This window comes from Macrobrachium nipponense, chromosome 9 (assembly GCF_015104395.2).
Source record: "Macrobrachium nipponense isolate FS-2020 chromosome 9, ASM1510439v2, whole genome shotgun sequence".
Taxonomy (NCBI): Eukaryota; Metazoa; Arthropoda; class Malacostraca; order Decapoda; family Palaemonidae; genus Macrobrachium; species Macrobrachium nipponense.
In genome coordinates, this window is record NC_061110.1 from 51980065 (window position 1) to 52002509 (window position 22445).

At 40.3% G+C, this 22445-nt stretch overlaps 1 protein-coding gene across 2 annotated transcripts in view; it reads left to right on the forward strand.

Annotated features, from left to right (window-relative positions):
* LOC135218377 (RNA cytidine acetyltransferase-like) overlaps nt 1-22445 on the forward strand; it is a 558384-nt gene that overhangs the window by 402692 nt on the left and 133247 nt on the right. The window lies entirely within an intron of this gene.

The following is a 22445-nucleotide window of genomic DNA, read 5'->3' on the forward strand; positions in this document are numbered from 1 at the left end:
ACCAAGGCAGTGCTTTTTCTTTTCTTGGCTTTACTAAGCTTGGTGTTGTTAAATTTCAAATGACATCCTTTGTGCCACAACACATGATTTTCAGCCAAAATGTCAGGACTTACATCATTGGTAAATAATAATTGAACTGGCAGAGCATCAATTGTGTGGAATTCCTCAACATTTTTCAAAAAAGTTTCATAGGTTTCTTTTTTTTCTCATCATGTGTTCCTGAGGCACTGTTCATTGGCCATTTCAATGGCTCTTGAGTTACTTCTTGACATACTATGCACTTTGTCCAATCCATGACTATCCATCTATTTAAAATTATTAATTATAATAAATAATAATCGCAATAAAGTCAAAGTACTACATGATAATTCAGTCATATAGAAAATAGAGACAATGTGTTCTTGTTTCTTTGGATTTTTTTTTCAGTTTTGATGTAAAAACTGAGTAATATTAAGGTTTTTTTTCTATTGTTTGCATCTGACACTAACCATATCATCTAAGATAGATTTTGTGACCCCCTAAACTTGGGTTTAGAATCAAACAGCATGCTCTCAGGCTAATTAGTTGTGGCAATATTCACACTTTTTGTTTACGGCAGCCATTTTGGATACCATCATGAATTTTTTTTACTCCTTTAAGTTTGTCATTTTTCTCTGGGCCATATCTACCCATTACTTGCGGGAAATTCGCATATTCGCGGGGTTTTCTAACTAAAAAAATCACTAATTAGTTTATTTTAATGTTATTTTCATGACTAAATACATTTTTATGATACAAAAATGATTTGCTCATTTTTAAATTAAATTAATATTGATTAATACTGAATTAGTAAGTTTAATAAGACTAAATGATATCACATAAAAATAATAACTCTCTCTCTCTCTCTCTCTCTCTCTCTCTCTCTCTCTCTCTCTCTCTCTCTCTCTCTCTCTCTCTCTCACAGAGATGTCTGTTTTTTTGTATGATAGATAAATTATTTACTATTTTCAAATATTAATATTAATGTAAACAGCAATAATATAAATTCATTAAAGAAAATACTATAGTGAATTAGTAAGATTTTAGTTTATAAATTTAAAAAATTATGTAAGAATAAAGGAAATCCCAGTCTTCTCTCTCTAACTCCAGGTACTAAAACTGTCAAATATATCAAGTAATGTGATCAGAGGAGGAGGAGCTTTTGTGTTGTTGCCACTAAGTGTTTATGTAATTTCTCTCTCTCTCTCTCTCTCTCTCTCTCTCTCTCTCTCTCTCTCTCTCTCTCTCTCTCTCTCTCTCTCTCACTGACATGCGAGAATTTGTATAGTATATGTACTATATGTTTATTAACACTTTAAAATATAATAATAATAATATAACTGCAATAACAAAATTCATATGTGATAGTATTTTAAATAAATACAATAATCTATCCATTTCACTCTTTTAAATAAGGATAACTCTCTCTCTCTCTCTCTCTCTCTCTCTCTCTCTCTCTCTCTCTCTCTCTCTCTCTCTCTCTCTTGCCACACAAGATATGTATGTCATAGTGGTAACTCTCTCCCCCTGTTTTGCTGGAAATGTTAGAAGTATTTTCTGAGAGAACAGAGAGAGAAACTCTCTCTCTCTCTCTTACCCACATGAAAGAATTTTTATGGTACTAGTATGTAATGTGTTTATTGATATTTGTATGTGGTAGTATTTTAAAGAGAAAAAAATAACCTTTCCATTTTACTTATGTAAGGATAACTCCTCTCTCTTACTGAGATATGAGAATTTTTATGGTAGAAGTATGTGTTTATTGATATTTTACATAATAATAAGGATAATAATATAACTGTAATTGCAGATGAAAATTATTCTTCCCTTCATCTTTCTCTGTATCAATTTCCCTACCTTCTCTCAACTCCATAGACCTGGAGCTCTAGAAGCTGTCAAATATGTAAAGTAATGTGACAGGGAGGGGAATAGTACCATATAATGGTCAAGAATTTTAATGTCTTTGCAATTTCTCTCTCTCTCTCTCTCTCTCTCTCTCTCTCTCTCTCTCTCTCTCTCTCTCTCTCTCTCTCTCTCTCTCTCTCACTGAGATGAGATGAGATGAGATCATTTTATGGTACACATATGTAATAAGTTTATTATTAATTATTTTCCAATAATAACACTATAATAGGTAAAATATTAATACTAGTAAATATAATGATAAAATTCATATGTGAGTATTTTAAATACAATAATCTTTCCATTTCACTCTTTTAAATACCGTAAGGACAACTCTCTCTCTCTCTCTCTCTCTCTCTCTCTCTCTCTCTCCTCTCTCCCCTTCTCTCCTCTCTCTCTCTCTCTCTCTCACCAAAAGAATTGATAGAAGGACAAGCAGATTATTCAGTCCTCTCTTTCTCTTTTCCCTAGAAAAGTTATATGTATTTATGGGAGGGGGAAGAAGTGTTGCCTATAGAAGTTCATTTCAATCTTTTGATATCATAAGGAGTTATTCTCTCTCTCTCTCTCTCTCTCTCTCTCTCTCTCTCTCTCTCTCTGTTATTGGCTGTTTACATGTTTCTAATGGTAAAATGTTTCAGATGACTTTCAAATGACATTAACCCTTAAACGTCGACGAAAATTGTCTGTTGGGTGCTGAATTGATGTACGAAACATCGATGCAAAAAAGTTTTTTTTTAAATTAGCGGAAAAATAGTTATAGGCCTACTTGGCGAAAACTTTTGAATCACGCACCTTGAGGGATGCTAGGAGTTCACGGATCAAGCTGTTGTTTTGTTTACAATCGTCACCCAGGCGCGCAAGCGCAAATTTCTTTCTTCTCACTAAAAAGCATCAGCGACACATCTCAGAAATTATTTCGTCACTTTGACATAATTTTTGCACCATTTTATATTAGCCGTTACATAGAGTTTTATACGTATATGGAAATGTGCAATTTCATGTAGAATACAACAAAAAAACAACCCATCGTTGTAGCTTTCATCAGTTTTGAAATATTTTCATATAAATAACGATAAGTGCCAAAATTTCAACCTTCTGTCAACTTTGACTCAATCGAAATGGTCGAAAAACACAATTGTAAGCTAAAACTCTTATATTCTAGTAATATTCAATCATTTACCTTAATTTTACAACAAATTGGAAGTCTCTAGCGCAATATTTTGATTTATGGTGAATTTATGAAAAAACTTTTTCCTTACATCCCCGCGGTAACTTCTGAAAAAATCATAAATTTTTTTGTCAGATTGTCGTAATGTTTGCACCATTTTATATTAGCCGTTACATAAAGTTTTACATATGGAAATGTGCGCAATTTCATGTCGAATACAACGAAAAACAACCCATGGTTGTAGCTTTTATCAGTTTTGAAATATTTTCATATAAATAACTGTAAGTGCCAAAATTTCAACCTTTGGTCAACTTTAACTCGACCGAAATGGTAAAAAACCGCAATTGTAAGCTAAAGCTCTTACATTCTAGTAATACTCAATCATTTACCTTCATTTGGCAACAAATTGGAAGTCTCTAGCACAATATTTAGATTTATGGTGAATTTTAGAAAAAAACTTTTTCCTACATCCGCGCGGTAACTGCCGAAAAAATCATAAATTTTTTCGTCCGATTGTCATAATGTTTGCACCATTTTATATTAGCCGTTAAATAAAGTTTTATATATGAAAATTATTGCAATTTCATGTAGGATACAACTAAAAACAGCCCATGGTTGTAGCTTTTATCAGTTTTGAAATATTTTCATATAAATAACGATAAGTGCCAAATTTCCACCTTTGGTCAACTTTGACTTGACCAAAATGGTCAAAAAACGCAATTGTAAGCTAAAACTCTTACATTCTAGTAATATACAATCATTTACCTTCATTTTGCAACAAATTGGAAGTCTCTAGCACAATATTTAGATTTATGGTGAATTTATGAAAAAAAAACATTTTTTCCTTACGTCCGCGCGGTAACTCTTCCGAAAAAATCTGAAATTTTTTTGTCCGATTGTCGTAATGTTTCCACCGTTTTATATTAGCCATTACATAAAGTTTTATATATGAAAATGTGTGCAATTTCATGTAGAATACAACAAAATACAACCCATGGTTGTAGCTTTTATCAGTTTTGAAATATTTTCATATAAATAACGATAAGTGCCAAAATATCAACCTTCGGTCAACTTTGACTCGACAGAAATGGTAAAAAACGCAATTGTAATCTAAAACTATTACATTCTAGTAATATTCAATCATTTACCTTTATTTTGCAAGAAATTGGAAGTCTCTAGCACAATATTTCGATGTATGGTGAACTTATGAAAAAAAAAAATTTTTCTTACGTCAGTGCGGAAACTCTTCCGAAAAAATCATAAATTTTTTCGTCCAATTGTCGTAATGTTTGCACCATTTTATATTAGCTGTTACATAAAGTTTTATATATGAAAATGTGTGCAATTTCATGTAGAATACAACTAAAAACAACACATGGCTGTAGCTTTTATCAGTTTTGAAATATTTTCATATAAATAATGATAAATAGAAAAAATTCTACCTTCAGTCAAATTTAACTCTACCGAAATGGTCAAAAACTGCAATTGTAAGCTACAACACTTACAGTCTAGTAATATTCAATCAATTACCTTCATTTAGCAACAAACAGGAAGTCTTTAGCACAATATTTTGATTTATGGTGAATTTTTGAAAACATTTTTTTTACGTCCACGCGTTACGAATTCATGCATCATATTGTGATAATATTTTCTCTGTGTTGCTTTGATCATTTTACAATTTGTTATATACCAAAATCATTGCAATTTAGTGTACAATACAACAAAAAAAATAATTAACTCATTAGCTTTGACCGTTTTGCTCACAGCGCGATTTGTATACAATTATATATAAAATTATTTGTTGCGCTGTCATATATTCCAATATTTATATATGATAATGATATTTTTTTCATTTCTGATAGTTGCATACTAAACTTCAGGCAATTACAAAAAAGGAGCCAAAAATGAACTCTTAATCTTTAAAATTAAAAGCATGATGTGAGTTTTTGAAAAAAACTTTTTTCCGTTTCAGCGCTCACTCGCGAACACCGCCGGCATACGGGAGACACTTTCGGAAATACCGGCTCGGCGTTTAAGGGTTAATAATACCAATTCAATGGTATATTTGATATAGGATGATACTTAAAGTATACATTTGGTATTTAAACTTTCAAGATAGGCAAATATAAGCATATTTAGAGGGGAGTTCTAACTATTCGCGGGGTGACTGGTACCCATCCCCTGTGAATAAGGGGGAACACTGTATGTCATCGCTTACAAATATTTTTTCCCAATCTTTGTTTAATTCTTCATTTATTTCTGACCATTTTGTATTCTTACTATAGACATTGTATTTTCCATATCCTTCCCACTTTTTCATATCTTGGTTATCTCTGTTTTCACTTGCTTTGGAATGGACTGTTAATTCTATGACATTATGGTCGGAAATACTTTTATTATACACTATTATTTGTTTAACATAATTTACCTTGTTCACAAATACTAGGTCTAAGGATTATCATTTCTTGTTGACAGGTGATTTATTTGTTGAATGTTTTATTCTAGTAGCATAACTAATAGCTTATTGAATTGTCTCCTATCTTCTGCACTATTATTACTCTCTTTTTTATATGTATAAATACAACCACAATCTCCTATTTGTTCTTTCCAATCTTATAAAAGGAAAGTTAAACTCTCCGGATAGGAGTATATTCCAGTCTTTGTGAGTTCTACATATATCATCCAATTTTTCTATTACTGTGTCAAACTCTTTAGTATTAGGGGGTCTTTATATTACAATGTTCACTAATTTTTCAGATTCAAATTCTACCACTATTAATTCACATTTTCAGTTACTATATTTCTCATATATTTTTCCTTGATTTATGTCTCACCCATATATCGCAGTTCTCCCTTGATTCCTATTTTTTCTATCTGATCTATAAGTTTGGAACCCCTTTATCTGATCATCATTACCAGTCTCTTGGGAATACCAGGTTTCATTTATATTCATTATGTATATCTATTTTTTCAGTTTGGGTTAGTTCTTCTAGGAACTCTATTTTTCTTTTTGAGTTACTCAATACTAAACCCTGCGCATTGGAGAGACTTGGGACCAGTATCTTACATGGAGTCTGGAGGCAGTGAAGGGGAGTTATGATTCTTTTTTTGGTTGTCCTCCACTGGTTTAATCTCTTGCTTAAAGCTGTTCCCTTGTTGTCTTCAGCAGAAGACTTTCTCTCTCTTTAGTAGGAGATTGTATTGTAGAGAATGAATGGACCATGTATTGTAGAGAATGAGTGGACCATGTATTGTAGAGAATGAGTGGACCATGTATTGTAGAGAATGAGTGGACCATGTATTGTAGAGAATGAATGGACCATGTATTGTAGAGAATGAGTGGACCAGGTGGTAATTCACTGGGATTTTACCTGTCTTTCGTAGCTTCATAAGCAATAGGATAGCAGGAAGTGTCTGTGCCCATACTTTTGGTTTTCTAGCGTGTTTTAGTGTCTTCCTAAGAATGGTCAGACATGTGGTAGACATGCAGAAACATATTCCTCTTGCCAGTACATTCTCAGTCATGTAAGTTCCTTCAAGATGTATTTACAAGAAGGTATTGCTGTTATATGTACATTGTTCAGATTTGTGTACAGCACCTTTATAAGTATTGTCAAAGATTTTGTTGTCCATAGGTGGATGGTGTTGATTTTTAGGAGCAACAATCTTTTCTACTGAATCACTGGTTCAAGTTGGCCAACTCTGTCGATAGTATTTAAAGGCCAAGGACCTCTTGCTTCACCTGACCCAGTTTTTATGCATTACAATTTTAAATTCTCTAAATCCTCATTCTTATATAGTGATATGGGCATGATACCTAATTGTACAGGCTTGTCTGTCAAAGATGACTAGGCACTTGCCTCTTGAAGAGTTTTAGTCCTGAAGGAAGCTTCCTATATGGTAAGGACTAATTAGGAACATGACCTCACTGGTGATTTTCTGGGTTCGACCTGTGTTCTCTGGTGAAAAGTTCCTGTAGCTCACTTTTCTAAGTATAAATAGATTCTAAATATACCAGAGAAAAAAGCTAGCATGGTGTGCTGGGGTTACTACCCTCGCGCGAGCACCCAAAGGGTGTCGGGTATAAAGTACAAGGCGAGTGGAATCCATTATTCACAGGTCTTCTGTCAATTAGAGGGTTCCTTTCCAAAATCCCTCTCCTGGAAAGAGCTGTTGCAAAGGCTTCTCCTCCCTCTAGCTCCTGTTACTACTACCCGATCCGCGCGCCATCTGCATTCCTGTACTTAGACTTCATAACCAGTGCACGCTTTTCTCGTTGCTCCCGTAATTTCTGTGATTTAGTGATGGCATCTGCAGAACTTCCTCCTTCTTCTAAGTTGAGTATTCCAATTTGTATTTTCATAACTTATACAGTTGCAGGGCTTCCCAAATTGGCCTTTGGCCCCTTAGAAATGTATTGGGGGGCCGTTGGCGTGTCCGCCATTTCAGGAGCATCATCAGAACACGTGGAGCTCTGGTTCTCGTTAATTTCCTTTTAAATATTATATAGACCAAAAAATTTTATTCATACAATCATCAAACGTATCTTATATTACGTGTTTATCTATTATTCGAGTAGAATTGGTTCATAGAGAGGCCTAACGCGCTCTTGACGTACTCTGGGGTTAAGGACTGGGGTTTTAAAGAAAGTTTGTTTAGTTTTAGACACCCCCCCAGCTTCCCAAGAGCGTGTTTGTGCCTATCTCGGTGTAATATCAATATATTGTTCATGTAAAATCGGTAGGCTACTAGTAGTCTATTGCAGTTATCAAGGGACAAGAGAGAGAAAGCCTTCTTTCTCCCTCTCCCAATGTGACTTTGCATGATTTACTGTTTAATACGAACCAAATAGATGTAAAATATGCAAGTAGATTTATTATCACTGAAGAGGTTGGAAGTGTTGCTTCCCCCCCCACCCCCCTAGCCTAACCGACCAAGCCTAGGTCAGACTTGGAAGGTAGGCTAGGTGTCTCAAACCCTGTACCCTTTATGCCTCTCCCCCTGCTGGCGCTACGGTGTGAGAGGGGAGGATATCAAGGATAGAAAACCCTTCTATCCTTTCACATTGTTGGACCTATCCTCCCTGCCGATCTGAATAGAAAAAAATTTGATTTTAGTAGGTTTGGTCGAGGGCTGATGTTCACATTATGATGTCTTAGAGGAGATTTGGCCTAACGGTAGGGTTCCGTAGTGATCTCGGAAGGTTAGGCTAGATCCATACTGGGTAGTCTCCTTATCCTTAGTTACAACTCTCCCTTGATACCTCATTATTAAATTTAGATAGTATTATAATTATTATTGTGATATTTTGTCTGTATAAGTGGTCTGGTTGTTTTCGGCTTGGCCTAGCCTCCTTTAATACAACATTAGTAGCAGGCCATGTCCCCCTGTTCGAGAGCGATCACAGATCGGTTGCAGTACCAACCACGACGGACCACAGGCCCAGTCGGACTACAACCCCTACAGTGGTAGGCTACGCAACCTCCAATAGGTGTCCATCTCTGATCGGGTCGATGGCCAAGCGATAACGACCGACCACCCCCCTCCCCCCCACTACCTAGCTCGGCTCTGCCGACTCTGGTAACTCGCGGTGCTAGTAGTCTTATCGATGAACGGCCACTCGAGTTTTACTTAGGTGGGAAAGAGAGGAGGGCAAGTGGGGGAAAGGGGAGGAGGTTTACTAATTCTATATGTAACCCCGTGTCTCTGAGTGCATATATACGCCAGCATAGCGGTCTAGTACTGCTCCAGCCAGCGGCTATTGCTCCGGATGACACAGCTCTGCCGCTCGATGGTCTCTCTCTCCAGTTGGCCGCCCCCGACTTCAGACTAGGGCTAGGAGTTACGCTCCCCCCGATAGAGGTAGGCAGGATTAGATAAAGGAATTATCCTCCCCTGATCCGCCGCTTCGGTCTGTGCAGTCGGCATTACTTAGGAGAATGATAGACGAGACGTTGAGTAGGCTAGGCTTTGGGGACTTTATTATAAGACACCTCCGAACCTTTTAGGGGTACTGACGGACAGTGACTCACCCTCACATCCACTACCGGAGTGTGGCGCTAAGCTTGCCAGAGCTCCGTTCCTGTTCTTGTGGCGCTCCCCACCTCAATGGAGGCAGTGGGTAGGTCAGGTATTAGACTACGATAATAAGTAGCCTTCGGATCCGGCCAACCATAACAGAGATGAGGTCTTCCTCTTCTCCGGTCCGGTGGTTCCCATATCCCACATACCAGACATATACCTACTCCCCAAGAACAGAAACAGGAGCAGGCAACTGTATTTAAAGTTTTTCTTTAATTCATTCAGTGAGTTGAACTTGTTAGTGAGTAAGGCTTAAACCAATACCTAGGTTAAGTTGCATGCTCTCGCCGGAGTTAGCTTCGGCTCTAGCCGGAGTTATAGCTCCGGCCCCGCTCCTTCCCCCCTCGAGCCGGATATTCATTTGGGATTTCAATTTACAGAAGGTCCGTTGTAAGACGCAGGGCTGCTCCGCCTCCCTTGGTGACTCCCATGGACATGTAGTGTGTCACTCCCATGCGAATTGCGCTGTACCATTCGGCCGCTACATGATCTGGCACCCGGAGGCGTGCACCATCTGCTACTAGTTGGTATCCCTGCTAACGGGTGAGCAGGCAAGTATCTTTGCTACATCATCGACATGAAAATTCTGTTTTAATAACTTGAGAGGTTTTACAAATATTATTCTCGGAGTGGAATATTAATTCGACCCCCTCTCTGACAGACTGCGACGACGCCCGCCATGACGCCAGGGTGGCCCTGAGAGGCTGGGTCTCCGGGTTCGGTAGGAACGCGCCGGCGGGACAGCCGTATGTCTTGGACGCAAGTCTGGGCTCCCTTCTGTTCAGGGGGTCCCCAGCTTCATCTGTCCCAGCACAGGTTGCCACCCCTATCATTGAAGCCATCCGCACGGAGACGACGCCCCTTCCGGAGGAGCAGGAGGATTTGATGGCGGACGAGGTGGCGGCCATCAGTGTCCACCGGGAACCCATGGCTACCGAGGAGGAGGTAAGTGGGGAGGTAAGTGAGGCAGAGAGTTTCCTAAGTCCCACTCCTTCTTCTTCCTCTTCTTTCCTGAGCTTCTCTAAGTCCACCCCTACTTGGGAAGGATCATTCTCAGTCATTCCCAAGGTTAAATCAGTTAAACCGAAATCCCTTTTGAAGGGATCTAAACCAGCTCCGTCAGCAGTGACTGAGCCATCTCTGTCCCCTAGGCCATCAACTTCATCTGGCAAGTTGCATGCTGCCAAGGATTCTCTCCCCCCCAAGGGGTTGAGAGCCAAGTCCGCCAGATCCAAGGCGACGGAGTCTGGTTTCGATCATGAGACGCTCGCTAACCTTCTAATGTCGAAGGTTAGGGAAGCAGTTGATGAGAGGTTTGAGTCGTTATGACTCGCCTCGGGCTCTGACATCTCCGGCCAGGCTATGACATCTTTGGTAGCCGAGAGGATCAAGCCCCTGGAGACATGATGACCGGATTTCTCCACTCCGGATCCCCAGCGCTGGCTATGACAGTGCCGGATGCGTCAAAGCTGCCGCCATTTGATAAAAACAACCTGTGGCGGTTAGCCTTACATGCCCCTTTTTCAGATGGGAAGCTAACTATCGAAGGCTACGGAACCTGCCCGTTGGAAGACTTTGAGCTCTTCCTGCTGGGTCTCCAATTTCCCTTTCCAGGATTTGTCAGACTAGCAGAACATACGCTAGTCAGAGTAGACAAGGTCCCGAAGGAGACAGTGATCTTCCCTAGGGACCAAGCCCAGGCTGCTTGGGTTCGTACCCTCACTGAATGGGAATGCATCAACACTAAGTTGACGCCCCACAAGGGTACTTTCACCATGTTTGTGACCCCAGATAATGTTCCGCCGCCCTGTACAGACAAGGTAGCGGAACTAACCCTACAAGCGGCAGCAGAGGATAAACCCCTACCAGGACTGAAATAGACAGAGGCTACTTCTCTTCTCTTCCCTGCAGGTAGGGAGTTCTGGGACGAAGCTCCGGCCACGTTTACGACAGGTAAACTGGACCCGGATTGCGCTTCCACTCTATTTTCCGAGAGGCTGCCTAAAATTCCGGACCATTTGATCAAGGCGGAATTTGAGGCACGATCTAGGCTAGGAAGATCCATCAACTCCGTCACTACGGCGGAGTTTTAGCCACTACGTACTGTGAAGAACAGGTGTTCCAGGTCCTGACGAAAGGTCTATTACAGACCTTCCAGTCAGACCTCTACGACTTTGCAACGGCGAGACAAGCTTGTAGGAAGTATGTCCTGGCATTGCCTCTATAAGGCATGAACCCAATAGGCTAATAAAATCCTCAATATGGGGAGAGAACTTGTTCCCGGAAGACGAAGTTACCAACGTCTCTCGGGAGGCAGCCAGAGCCAACCAAAGCCTGTGGGTCCGTTGGGGTCTCCCCTTCAAATGGAAGTTTGAGGCCCACGGACACCAGACCAGACCCAAGAAGAGGCCAAGGAAATTCAGTCCTTACCAGGCCTCCCGTCCTCAAACGGTCGTGCAAGCAGTTCCAGTGTCACAAATCGGTAAGCCTTCAACTTCTAAGGCTCATCCGCAACAGCAGTTCGTATTACTGCAGACTCCGCCAGCTCAACAGCCTTCAACCTCCACAGCTTTAGTAACCTCCCCAGCCTTTAACCCCGCCTATGAAGCAAGAGATGGATTTCGCAGCTACAATAGACATGCGGGAAGTAGCAGGGCCAGAGGTGGCTCCCGGCTACGAGACGGACCAAGGGTTAGAGGCTTCTGGGGAGGCAGAGGCAGCAAACCTGCATCCAGCCAGTGAGAACCCGCAGGTAGGAGCGAGATTATATCTCTTCCGGGACCACTGGACCTTCAGTCCATGGGCCCACAGTATAGTCTCGAAAGGCCTAGGGTGGAAATGGGTGAAAGGGCCCCTCCGCCATTCAAATTTTATCAGAGGCCAACAAAGGACCTTGTAGACTATACCAAAGATCTACAGAAGAAGGCCATAAAGAGAGTGAAACGACTAGAGTTTCAAGGACGTCTGTTCAGTGTCCCAAAGAAGGACTCGGACAAAAGAAGAGTAATTCTGGACTTGTCCCGTCTCAACTCATACATTCGTTCCGACAAGTTCCGCATGTTGACAGTCTCGCAGGTACGGACCTTACTTCCCCGTGGGGCCGTCACCACCTCTATATGTAGATCTTACAGACGCTTACTATCATGTTCCAATAGCAAGGAACTTCTCTCCGTACCTAGGCTTCAGGCTAGGAAACCAAACTTACTCATTCAGAGTCATGCCATTCGGGCTCAACATCGCGCCCAGAGTATTCACCAAACTAGGAGAGACAATAGTTCAGGAACTGAGAACTCAAGGAGTTATGTTAGTAGCCTATCTAGACGACTGGCTCATTTGGGCAACCAGCGTCGAAGAATGCCGCAAATCAACAGCCAAAGTGATAAATTTCTTGGAAATTCTGGGGTTTCAGATAAACAAGGAAAAATCTCGGTTGGTTCCGGCCTCCCACTTGCAATGGCTGGGAATCCAATGGGACCTTATAACACACAAGCTATGAGACAGTTACTCAAGAACAAAAAGGCGTCTCGGCGTACCCAAGAGAGAATCCTAGGTTCACTATAGTTCGCTTCAGTAACAGACGTCCTATTAAAAGTCAGATTGAAAGACATCAATCGAGTCTGGAGAAAGAGAGCCAATGACAGGCTCAGGGACAAGATCTCAATAATTCCACCTATTCTGACAGAGAGGCTTCATCCATGGACGAAACACCGGAATCTAGCCAAGTCAGTACCACTGCAATTCCCTCCACCGTCTCTAATCATCCACATGGATGCATCACAGAGCGGTTGGCGAGGATACTCACAATACAAGAAGGTACAAGGAATATGGTCGAGTATGTTCCGCCAGTTCCACATCAATATTCTAGAAGCTATAGCAGTTTTCCTAACCTTAAAACGACTAGCTCCGGCCAGGAACAGTCATGTGAGAATAGTCTCGGACAGTCTAGTGGTGGTCCATTGCATAAACAGAGGAGGCTCCAAGGCAAGCAAACTGAATCACGTATTCATCGCAATATTCTCATTGGCGATGAAAAACCATTGGCACCTGTCAGCAATTCACCTGGCGGGAGTAAGAAATGTTATCGCACACGCACTTTCCAGGACAGCTCCGTTGGAATTGGAGTGGTCCCTGGACAGAAATTCATTTCGGTGGATTTGCAAGCAAATCCCAGACCTTCAGGTAGATCTATTCGCCACAGAAGCCAACCACAAACTACTGTGTTATGTGGCACCCAACCTGGACCATCCGGCTTACGCCACGGATGCGATGTCCATAGATTGGAACAATTGGCAGAAGATTTATCTTTTTCCACCGGTGAATCTTCTGATGAAGGTCCTGCACAAGCTAAGATCTTTCACAGGACAAGTAGCATTAGTGGCACCCAACTGGCCAAAGAGCAACTGGTTCCCGCTTCTTCTAGAATTGAAGCTCCAACCCAGATGGATCCCTCGACCAGAACTGACACAGACAGTACAAACTCAGACAGTGTCAGCTTCCTCAAGAATTCTGAATGCCCTAACTTTATGGACTTCATGAAGTTTGCAGCTCAAAAGGACACTAGTATTGATCCACTAAACATCTTATTCATAGAATCAGATAAAAGAGAATCAACGCTCAGGCAATATGATTCGGCAGTTAAGAAATTAGCCAATTTTCTAAAAAACTCAGCTACTCGTGAAATGACCACGAATCTGGCAATCTCATTCTTTAGAACTCTATTTGAGAAGGGCCTGGCCGCTAGTACCATTACAAAAATCAAGTCAGCCTTAAAGAAGATTTTCCAGGTGGGATTTAATATTAACTTGTTAGATTCATATTTCTCTTCTATTCCACGAGCGTGTGCCCGCCTGAGACCAATAGACCGCCCTCATACGGTCTCTTGATTTTTGAATGACGTACTCAAGTTAGCCTCAGACACTAATAATGACTCATGCTCTTATATAACTCTGCTTAGGAAAACTTTATTCTTAATGGCCATGGCCTCAGGTGCCAGAATATCTGAGCTTTCGGCTCTCTTTAGGAATCCAGACCATATAGAATTCCTCCCGTCGGGTGAAGTATTACTGTCCCCAGACCGGAGGTTCTTGGCTAAAAATGAGGACCCACAAAACAGGTGGGCTCCATGGAAAATCATACCCCTAGCACAGGATACTATCTTTGTGCCCTGTCACTACCCTTAAATCTTTCTTAGCCAGGACATCCGGAAAATCTTCAGGCCCCCTTTTCATTAGAGAAAAAGGTGGTACAATTTCTCTTAGAGGTATTAGACAACAAATACTCTACTTTATTAAACAGGCCAACCCGGATTCAGTTCTACACGTCCATGATATCCGAGCAGTAGCTACCTCTATTAATTATTTTCACAATATGAATTTCGAAGACCTGAAGAAATATACGGGTTGGAAATCTCCAGCAGTTTTTAAACGCCACTATCTTAAGAATCTAGAGGCCCTTAAATTCCCAGCGGTTGCTGCAGGGAGCATAGTCTCCCCTGTCTGATGAATCTTCTCATATCCCTTTTTTCCCTTTTCCTTAATACTCTCTACTTCCTACCTGCCTCGCTCGTATTCCCCACCAGACCTCTCTCCTCCGGGTCTTGAGGGTTTGGTCGTCATCCTGCCACTGGAACATGTATATATAATGTTGAGACCATATTTATTTTATGGACCCATCTGTACATACCCTAGTATATTCCTCTTAAGATACCATACTTAAGAGTATTATATTATTATATTGTTACTAGTTCTAAGTCATAGTTTAAGTCCTAGTGTAATTAGCAAGCAAGTAAAATTTTATTTTTTAAATGAACCTTAGGTTTCATTAACTTCTTCTTTTTAGACTTGTCTGGTATCTGATAAGCTTGGATGGAAATCCTCTGGTACCTTTTCACCGGCGAACACAGGTCGAACCCAGAAAAGGGATTTTGACGAAGGAAAAATCTATTTCTGGGGGAAGACCTGTGTTGCCCGGTGAACCCATCCCTTCTAATTAATTTCCCACCCTTAACCAATCCAAGCTAAGGTGTCTAATCCAGGAATGCAGATGGCGCGCGGATTGGGTAGTAGTAGCAGGAGCGAGAGGGAGGAGAGGCCTTTGCAACGGCTCTTTCCAGGAGAGGGATTTTGGAAAGGAATCCTCTAATTGGCAGAAGACCTGTGAATAGTGGCTTCCACTCGCCTTCTTCTTTATACCCAACACCCTTTGGGTGCTCGTGCGAGGGTAGTAACCTCAGCACACCATGCTAGCTTTTTTCTCTGGTATATTTAGAATCTATTTATACTTAAAAAAGTGAGCTACAGGAACTTTTCACTGGGCGACACAGGTCTTCCCCCAGAAATAGATTTTTCCTTCGTCAAAATCCCGTTTATCAGGTAATCAAGCTCAATTAATGTACAGTCTCGGTGTGAGAAATTATGACTTACAACTAACTTTCTTTAAATTTGTAAGTAATCCTGAACCATCTTTGTTGCCAGGTTCTTTAGGAAGGACTCTGTAACCAAAGTTGGCCATTTTGTTCTTAAACCTACATCCGGGTTTTGGTTTTTCCCTTTGTCGTCCAACACAAAATAGTTTTAACTGCGTCATTACACTTTCATACGACATAGAATGGTCAGCATTACATTTGATAAACTTTCTAGATGTCAGGGCAATGGAAATGCCATCAGAGATGTTTAGCAGGTTTATCCCTGGTCATAAACAAAGTCTTTGTGTGAAGTTTGCTGATTTGAGTGAAATGAACAAAAACTATTGGTTTGATCATTCATTCTGTGGAGGGACAGTATTTTGGCAATTGGGGATTCAGAAAGAACAAACTACAGTAGTACCTCGAGATACGAAAGACTCAACTTACGAAAAATCCAAGTTACGAAAGCCAATGCGAAAAATTTTACTGCTCTACATACGAAAAGTTTTCAAGATACGAAAGGTTGTTGCTGTAAAGTCCCGAGATTCGCCCGTACCACCGAGAACAATTTTAAAACTCCCGCGCCGCCAACTGAGTAAACTCGCCACCATCCTCCCGCTCTCCCATTGGTTCCTGATGCTAGTCACCCCATAAGGTCCTGCTCTCCTATTGGTCAGCATCTACCCCTTGTGCTTTAAGTATTCTATTGGTAAAAGGTTGCTGTAAATTGAAAAACTTATTCATGCAATACATTTAATAAAGAAAACATTAGGTAAAGATAGAATAAAGAATAGAAATGAATGGTTATTATACTGTTTGGTGGTTTCATTAGTTGAAGAGAGATACTAATGACAATTTATGGCTTACTGTGTGCTAGGAAAAATGATTGCTTGGCGCTCGTTCGATACTCTAAGACGGTAAGAGCTGGATGTAAACAATCGATCGGAAGGTTTGTTTTTTGTTTGTTTGTGTATCATAGTTAATGATTAATTAATAATTATTTGAAATGAGTACATACTGATTATTTATACATTTTATTGGCATATTCTAAGCTTTTAGCTCTTAGGTTTAGATGTCAGAATCATAGACTAGGCTACAGTAGCAACCGCTAACATAGGCTAGGCTTATTGCTAAGGGACATATGCTAAAGTCCTAATATATGCAGTAAAAATGGGGTTGAACATTACATGCAATTGAATAATACTCAAGTATGTACAGTATTTTGCCTTTTTGGAGTCATTTCTTCCGTCGTAACCCTAGAACATGTGTTTTAGGCAAGTAATATAGAGTTATTTCAAGTTCAAGAATTACATAGCATCTCCTGTAGAGCCCTTGTAGCCTCAGAGCAAATGATTTTCAGAATTTCTAGAGCTCTCGCTAGATGTCTCTCTTATTCTGCCATTAAGAGGAAATCAATTTGACTATACAATTCCATGCACTCCCACTAACTTATGCATCTCCTTAACTGCATGGAGATGCTAGAATGTCCCCACCCAATAAGGGGATTTTCAAGTTATCATAGGATCTATCCTTAAGTGGAAAACAACTGTGGCCTTGTGTCTGAAGCAGCAGTCTGTGTATTGCTGAGGGTGCCATTCTAGAGGAATTTTCAGCACCTGAAACCTTGTAATGTATTTAATTAGGCTAGTACAGGAGAACTAGCTCCAAATCTTCTACCTTCTGTTGCAGGTAAATATTCATAATGTGAGCAACAGTTGTAACCTCATTTAGTGTTGTGTCAATTTGTCGCTTCAGGATGATAGGATTGGTGTGGGGCAGTAGAAATGCAATTTGGTTTTTACCTGCTCACTACCTTAAGTATGCAGAATTGTGTTTGAAAATAGTAAAGCCCCTAATCCTCTACTAATAGTGTTTAGTCTTTTCCTGAACTGAAGAAAGAGCAATCCTGTCGGCTCTTTTGTTTAAATCCTGGATTTTAATATTTTGGAGAACTTGAAGGTACAAATAATAAAGGTATTTATTGTAAGTGAGTGACGTTTTATAGAGATTTTGGACCCAGGCACAGGGGTCCCTTCACGCCACTTCTGTTTCATTCTGACTGAATCGAAGTGGTTTTCTCCACAAGGCTGCTCTTTGCTGCACGTGTATGAGAGCCCACCCAGCCTCCCCACAACTTAGTGGGCTGTTAAGGAGAATTTTGACATGAGCTAAAACATTCAAAACACACATGGTGGAGAACAGGTGGACTAGGCAGTCATCCAGGCACCTATTTGATTTTTTTGGTTTGAATGCCGACTCACCTAATCGGCTAACTGTAACAGTAGGTAAGTATCCAAATAATAAATTTTATTATGAAAATTAAAAATTTTTTGCAAATGTATATATTATTTGTTTGAATCATAAGTATTTAAGATATTTTATTATTACGTATATGACTTTAGTCAAAATTAGGACGAGCCTGCTTTAGTACAGAAATTTAAGAAGATTGTTAAGTTGTGACACTATCCATGATTCCCAAGAGGAATTCAGGCCCGTGCTTTACACAATAGAATTTCTCATGCTTTACACTATAGAATAGAGAGGGAAAATGATGATAAAACCCATTTGACCTCTAATTGGTACCAGTAATAAGACCAGATTAGACTGTTAAACATCAAATCATTTAACCCTCGGTGATACACCTCAATGTATATCCTATCACCAGATGGAAAATACCTCATTAATGAAAGGAAAACTATGTTTTGAGATTGAGCATGTAGAAGTTTTTGGGCAGAACAGCCTTTCCCAATACAGGAAGTCCCCGGTAATCGGCAGACTCGGTTAACGGCGATCCGGTTTTATGGGGCTTGTCTAGCGCCATAAAATCGGCAATTTATGGCGCCATAACAGACAAGTTCCAGTTATCAGTGCCATAAGGATTCTTATGGCACTGATAACCAGTTATCAGCACCATTATGGCACCATAAAGCACTGAGTATCAGTTGATGGCGGTTTTTGCTTATCGGCACATCCTCAGGAACAGAACCCCCGCCAATAACTGGGGACTGCCTGTACTGAAAGGCACATGGTCACTCCTTGAATAGGAATTCAGAAGCTGTCAAAGAAGACAGTTATTCTGCCTATTGATATAGCAGTGAAAGCCATAGCAGCAACCTTTCTACAATTTAATGGAAAATATAGTGAAACAGTTTTAGAGAACCAGTACCCTCCAGAGGAGTTACCAGCCTTCTTGTCACTTTACTTTTGAAACAATCGATCATGTGGAGACAGAATTTCAGAATTTTGTGTTAACTGGGAAATGCGAGTTTATTGCAGAAGTAAAGCTATTTTTCTCTGCTATCCTATTATGTATCTGCTAGTTTTGCAAAGGAATGAGCAACATGGATATGTTTACCCCGCAATTGGGACCCCTACGAGAAAAATCTCGGGACAGCCATAGCTGAATTTTATGGTATGCGCCACCTCAATATTATAATTAATTACTGTGCTGGACAATTATGAGCTTCCAAATTCTTCACTGAAGACCCTATTGGGAGTTTTCTGACTTTAGAGTGTCACACTAAGGCCTGAAAGGAAGCATTGGTAGGCTGCAACATTTGTCTCCCCATTTGAACCACCATTATACATACTTCTGCCTTCTATTGGTACCTGTTTGAAGAAAACATTGCCACACAACTTGTTGAACAAAACCAAAAGCAGAATTGCACAATGTACGCTATTCTTGGAAAAGGAGAATTTGGGAAACTTCTCTTGAAAGTTTCCTCTTCCCAAACCTAAGAAAGTTCTGTATTAATGAAAGCTATACAAGCCTTCAGTCACTACTAAAGGATCCCTCCAATAACGGAAGAAAGGTCAACAATAGCAGCAGCATCCCTTTCAAAGTGGACAAGACACTCTGACCATGGAAAAGGAAAATCAACCTAAGGCTGCATATTGAAGACAAGGGAAGAGGTAGAGCTCAATAGAATTGCTTGGTCAGGGTTGTCTTCTACAGCATCAAATGGAGTGCAAGTCATCCCCTTGCAGACAGTATAATTTTCATTGGGCTAGGGTAGAGATGGTCTCACTCTTCCTCTCCTCTGCAGGAGTTTTTTCTTAACCAGACTCCATTTAAAGGGGACTGTAAAGAAAGACGGGTTTATTTGCCATTACCCTTTAGCATCCCAAGAAGGATTTAGAATGAGGGGTGACCCTTGACTGTTGAGTTTGAACAAACATATTGTTAGCATAAACTTTTCTATATGCTGTAGTACTTATTTATTTTATGGGAGCTCAAGATAGAAGGAATTTACTTGGTGGCCTACCTACCTAGATGATTGATGAATCTGGGGAGCCACTAAAGAAGAATGGCAATAAAACCCAAGAGTGGTAGATTCCAGTCAAAAGGTTTCCTAAAAAATAGGAACAATTCCCACCTGACATACAGTAGATGTTATCTGAGACTGGGACTTTGTTGGGATATTCTTTGCGGCCGGCTGCCTCTTCCCAAGAAACCTCAAACCAGTATAAGGAAGGAACTTAGAATATTCCTTGCACAGGCCATCTTTTCCAGGACAGTTGGAAAGTAACCTGGGCCTGTTAAGTTGGCAACCATGTTAGAATCAAATCCTGAGGGTGCAACTGTGGGATGTAAACAGAGTCTGGCTCTCACATGCTAAGGAAAAGGCTTTGTGATTGCCTGCATCTGAGATTGGGAAGATAATCCATCTGTGGACCTGGAAGGGGTCTCGGGCAAATAGGTTAACCTGATTCCATCGTCTGTACAAGTGATAATACATACAGATGCCTCCTTAACAGGTTTGGGAGGCCACTGGGAGGATGATCAGGTAGCGGGAAGTTGGTCACCTGTTCTGAGGGAGTGTTCTATCAGCTTCCTTATGTCAATGTCTTATATCAAGAGGTTGGGCTCACACTTAGCCCCTCTCAAGTCAGTAATTGCGTACTTTTCCTCATCCAGAAGTGGACCTGTTTGCCATATGCAAGAACCATCCTCCTTACTAAGCTGTGACCTTCATGTGTGGATTTTTCAAATGTAGTCTCATGAAATTTATTTGCCTAACATTGCTAGGTATATAGTGCAATGACTACTGACTTCAAGTCTGTATGGAAAAGGTGGTTAGATTACCTCCACACTGAAAACCCAGTCGAAATCTGTTGAAACAGTTTTACGTTTTATTACATATCTTTTGAGGTTAAATCCTTGTTAATACAACAGGTATGGCATACAAAGCAGCTTTGCCAGAACCCTTGCTTTATGGTTTTGGAATTGGTTGTAATATAGAAATTGTTAATTCCCTTCTCCAATTTTTTGTACTTCAAAGGCTAGCTCTTGCAAGGCTTCCTGTTACATGCTCCTTGAATTAGCTTCTAGACTCCTGTCATCCTCTCAATTCAGTGGGCCCAATGCAGCTACAACTCTCATGATCTGAACTTCTTGACTGCTTTGGCATCAGGAGCTCATTATCATACTGGGTTCTCTTAGACAGGTATAACTTGATATTACGGGTAAAAGATTATGCCTGGTCCAAGCACTAAAGGTTTACCTAGATGTCTTGGTAAACATCCCAGATGGTCCTATTTTTCCTACACCCTAGTACAAACAAATCACCTTCCGTATGGGTTTAGTATTATTTTAGTTTCCCTCATTAAAAAGGTAGGCCCTCACTATTTTCCTAAGTCACATGGCATCCAATGGTGAGAACTTTCTTCATAAATATTTCATTCTAAGAAGTCTCTGAGGGTATGGCGTGGTTATCAGAGGCAGTATGTATTCCTGAACTGGGGAAGGCGCAATTATCCCGCAGCCAGACGTGATATAATTAGTTTAGTCACTGTACAACCACAAGTGATAATACATATACATATACGTTTGTATGTTTCCTGTTCTTTATTGCCAAACCTTTGTTGGTGTCTGTTATAAAGAAAATGGTTGATAACCTGTGACTTTACCTTGGATAAAAATTCCCGAATCATAACTGCCATGAAAATAGTGGTCATGCTGAGATATTACTGGAGAAGGTGCAATAAGGTAAGTTATCTTAGAAACACAAAGAATAATGTATATATAGGTTGGTTTGTTGTTTCCTGTTCTTTATTATTGCTAAGCCTTAATGGGTATCCAGAGTAGAGAAAAAGGCTAATAATCTGTGTTTATACTTTGAACCAAAAATTTATCTGCATTGTTGGGATTTATTTATTGGGAGCTAAGCCTTTTAATTTCCTGTCAATTTCATTTGTAAGCGCCTTTGAGGATGAACACTGGCTACACTGAAAAAAACCAACCCACTTTCTATGATGAAAAGGCATGAGATTGGGGTGAACATTTAGCTTGTACAGATCTGGCATATAATGAGGAAGATAACAGACAAATGCGCTGTTGTCACATCTGTGTATGAGTAGGATGAAGGGAATACAGAGGCAGTTTTAGTGGACTAGAGATAGAGTCCTCCTGTTATGAGTCCTTTATATTTTATCACTGTGCCAACAAGCACTATTCTGGCTGAGACCGGCTATAAGAGAATTCTTTGAGATTTTGGCAATATCGCTTATATTTTATTTCTACAGAAATACAGACTATCACATTTTACGTAGGAGTATCCTTCAGTGTAAGTTGAGAGACGTTCATTGAACTGGATATTGAGTAACTGGTGGACTGGGGGAGGTAGTAATTGGCTCCATGTTCTGAAGACAGGTCCCCCTCTTGTAACACCAGATCCAATAGGATTGAAGTCGTATGCTAGGATAATATAAAAGTTCCTTGCATTGCACAAGGTGAAATCTGTGCCAGGCAGGAGGCTGTAAGAGAAGTTACAGGATATCATGGGGTTTCTACAAGAAGGTGTATGCTTTACAGGTTTGTAGGCTGAATTTTGACTTCAGTCTTCTGAATTGTTTTACTCAGCTGTCTCC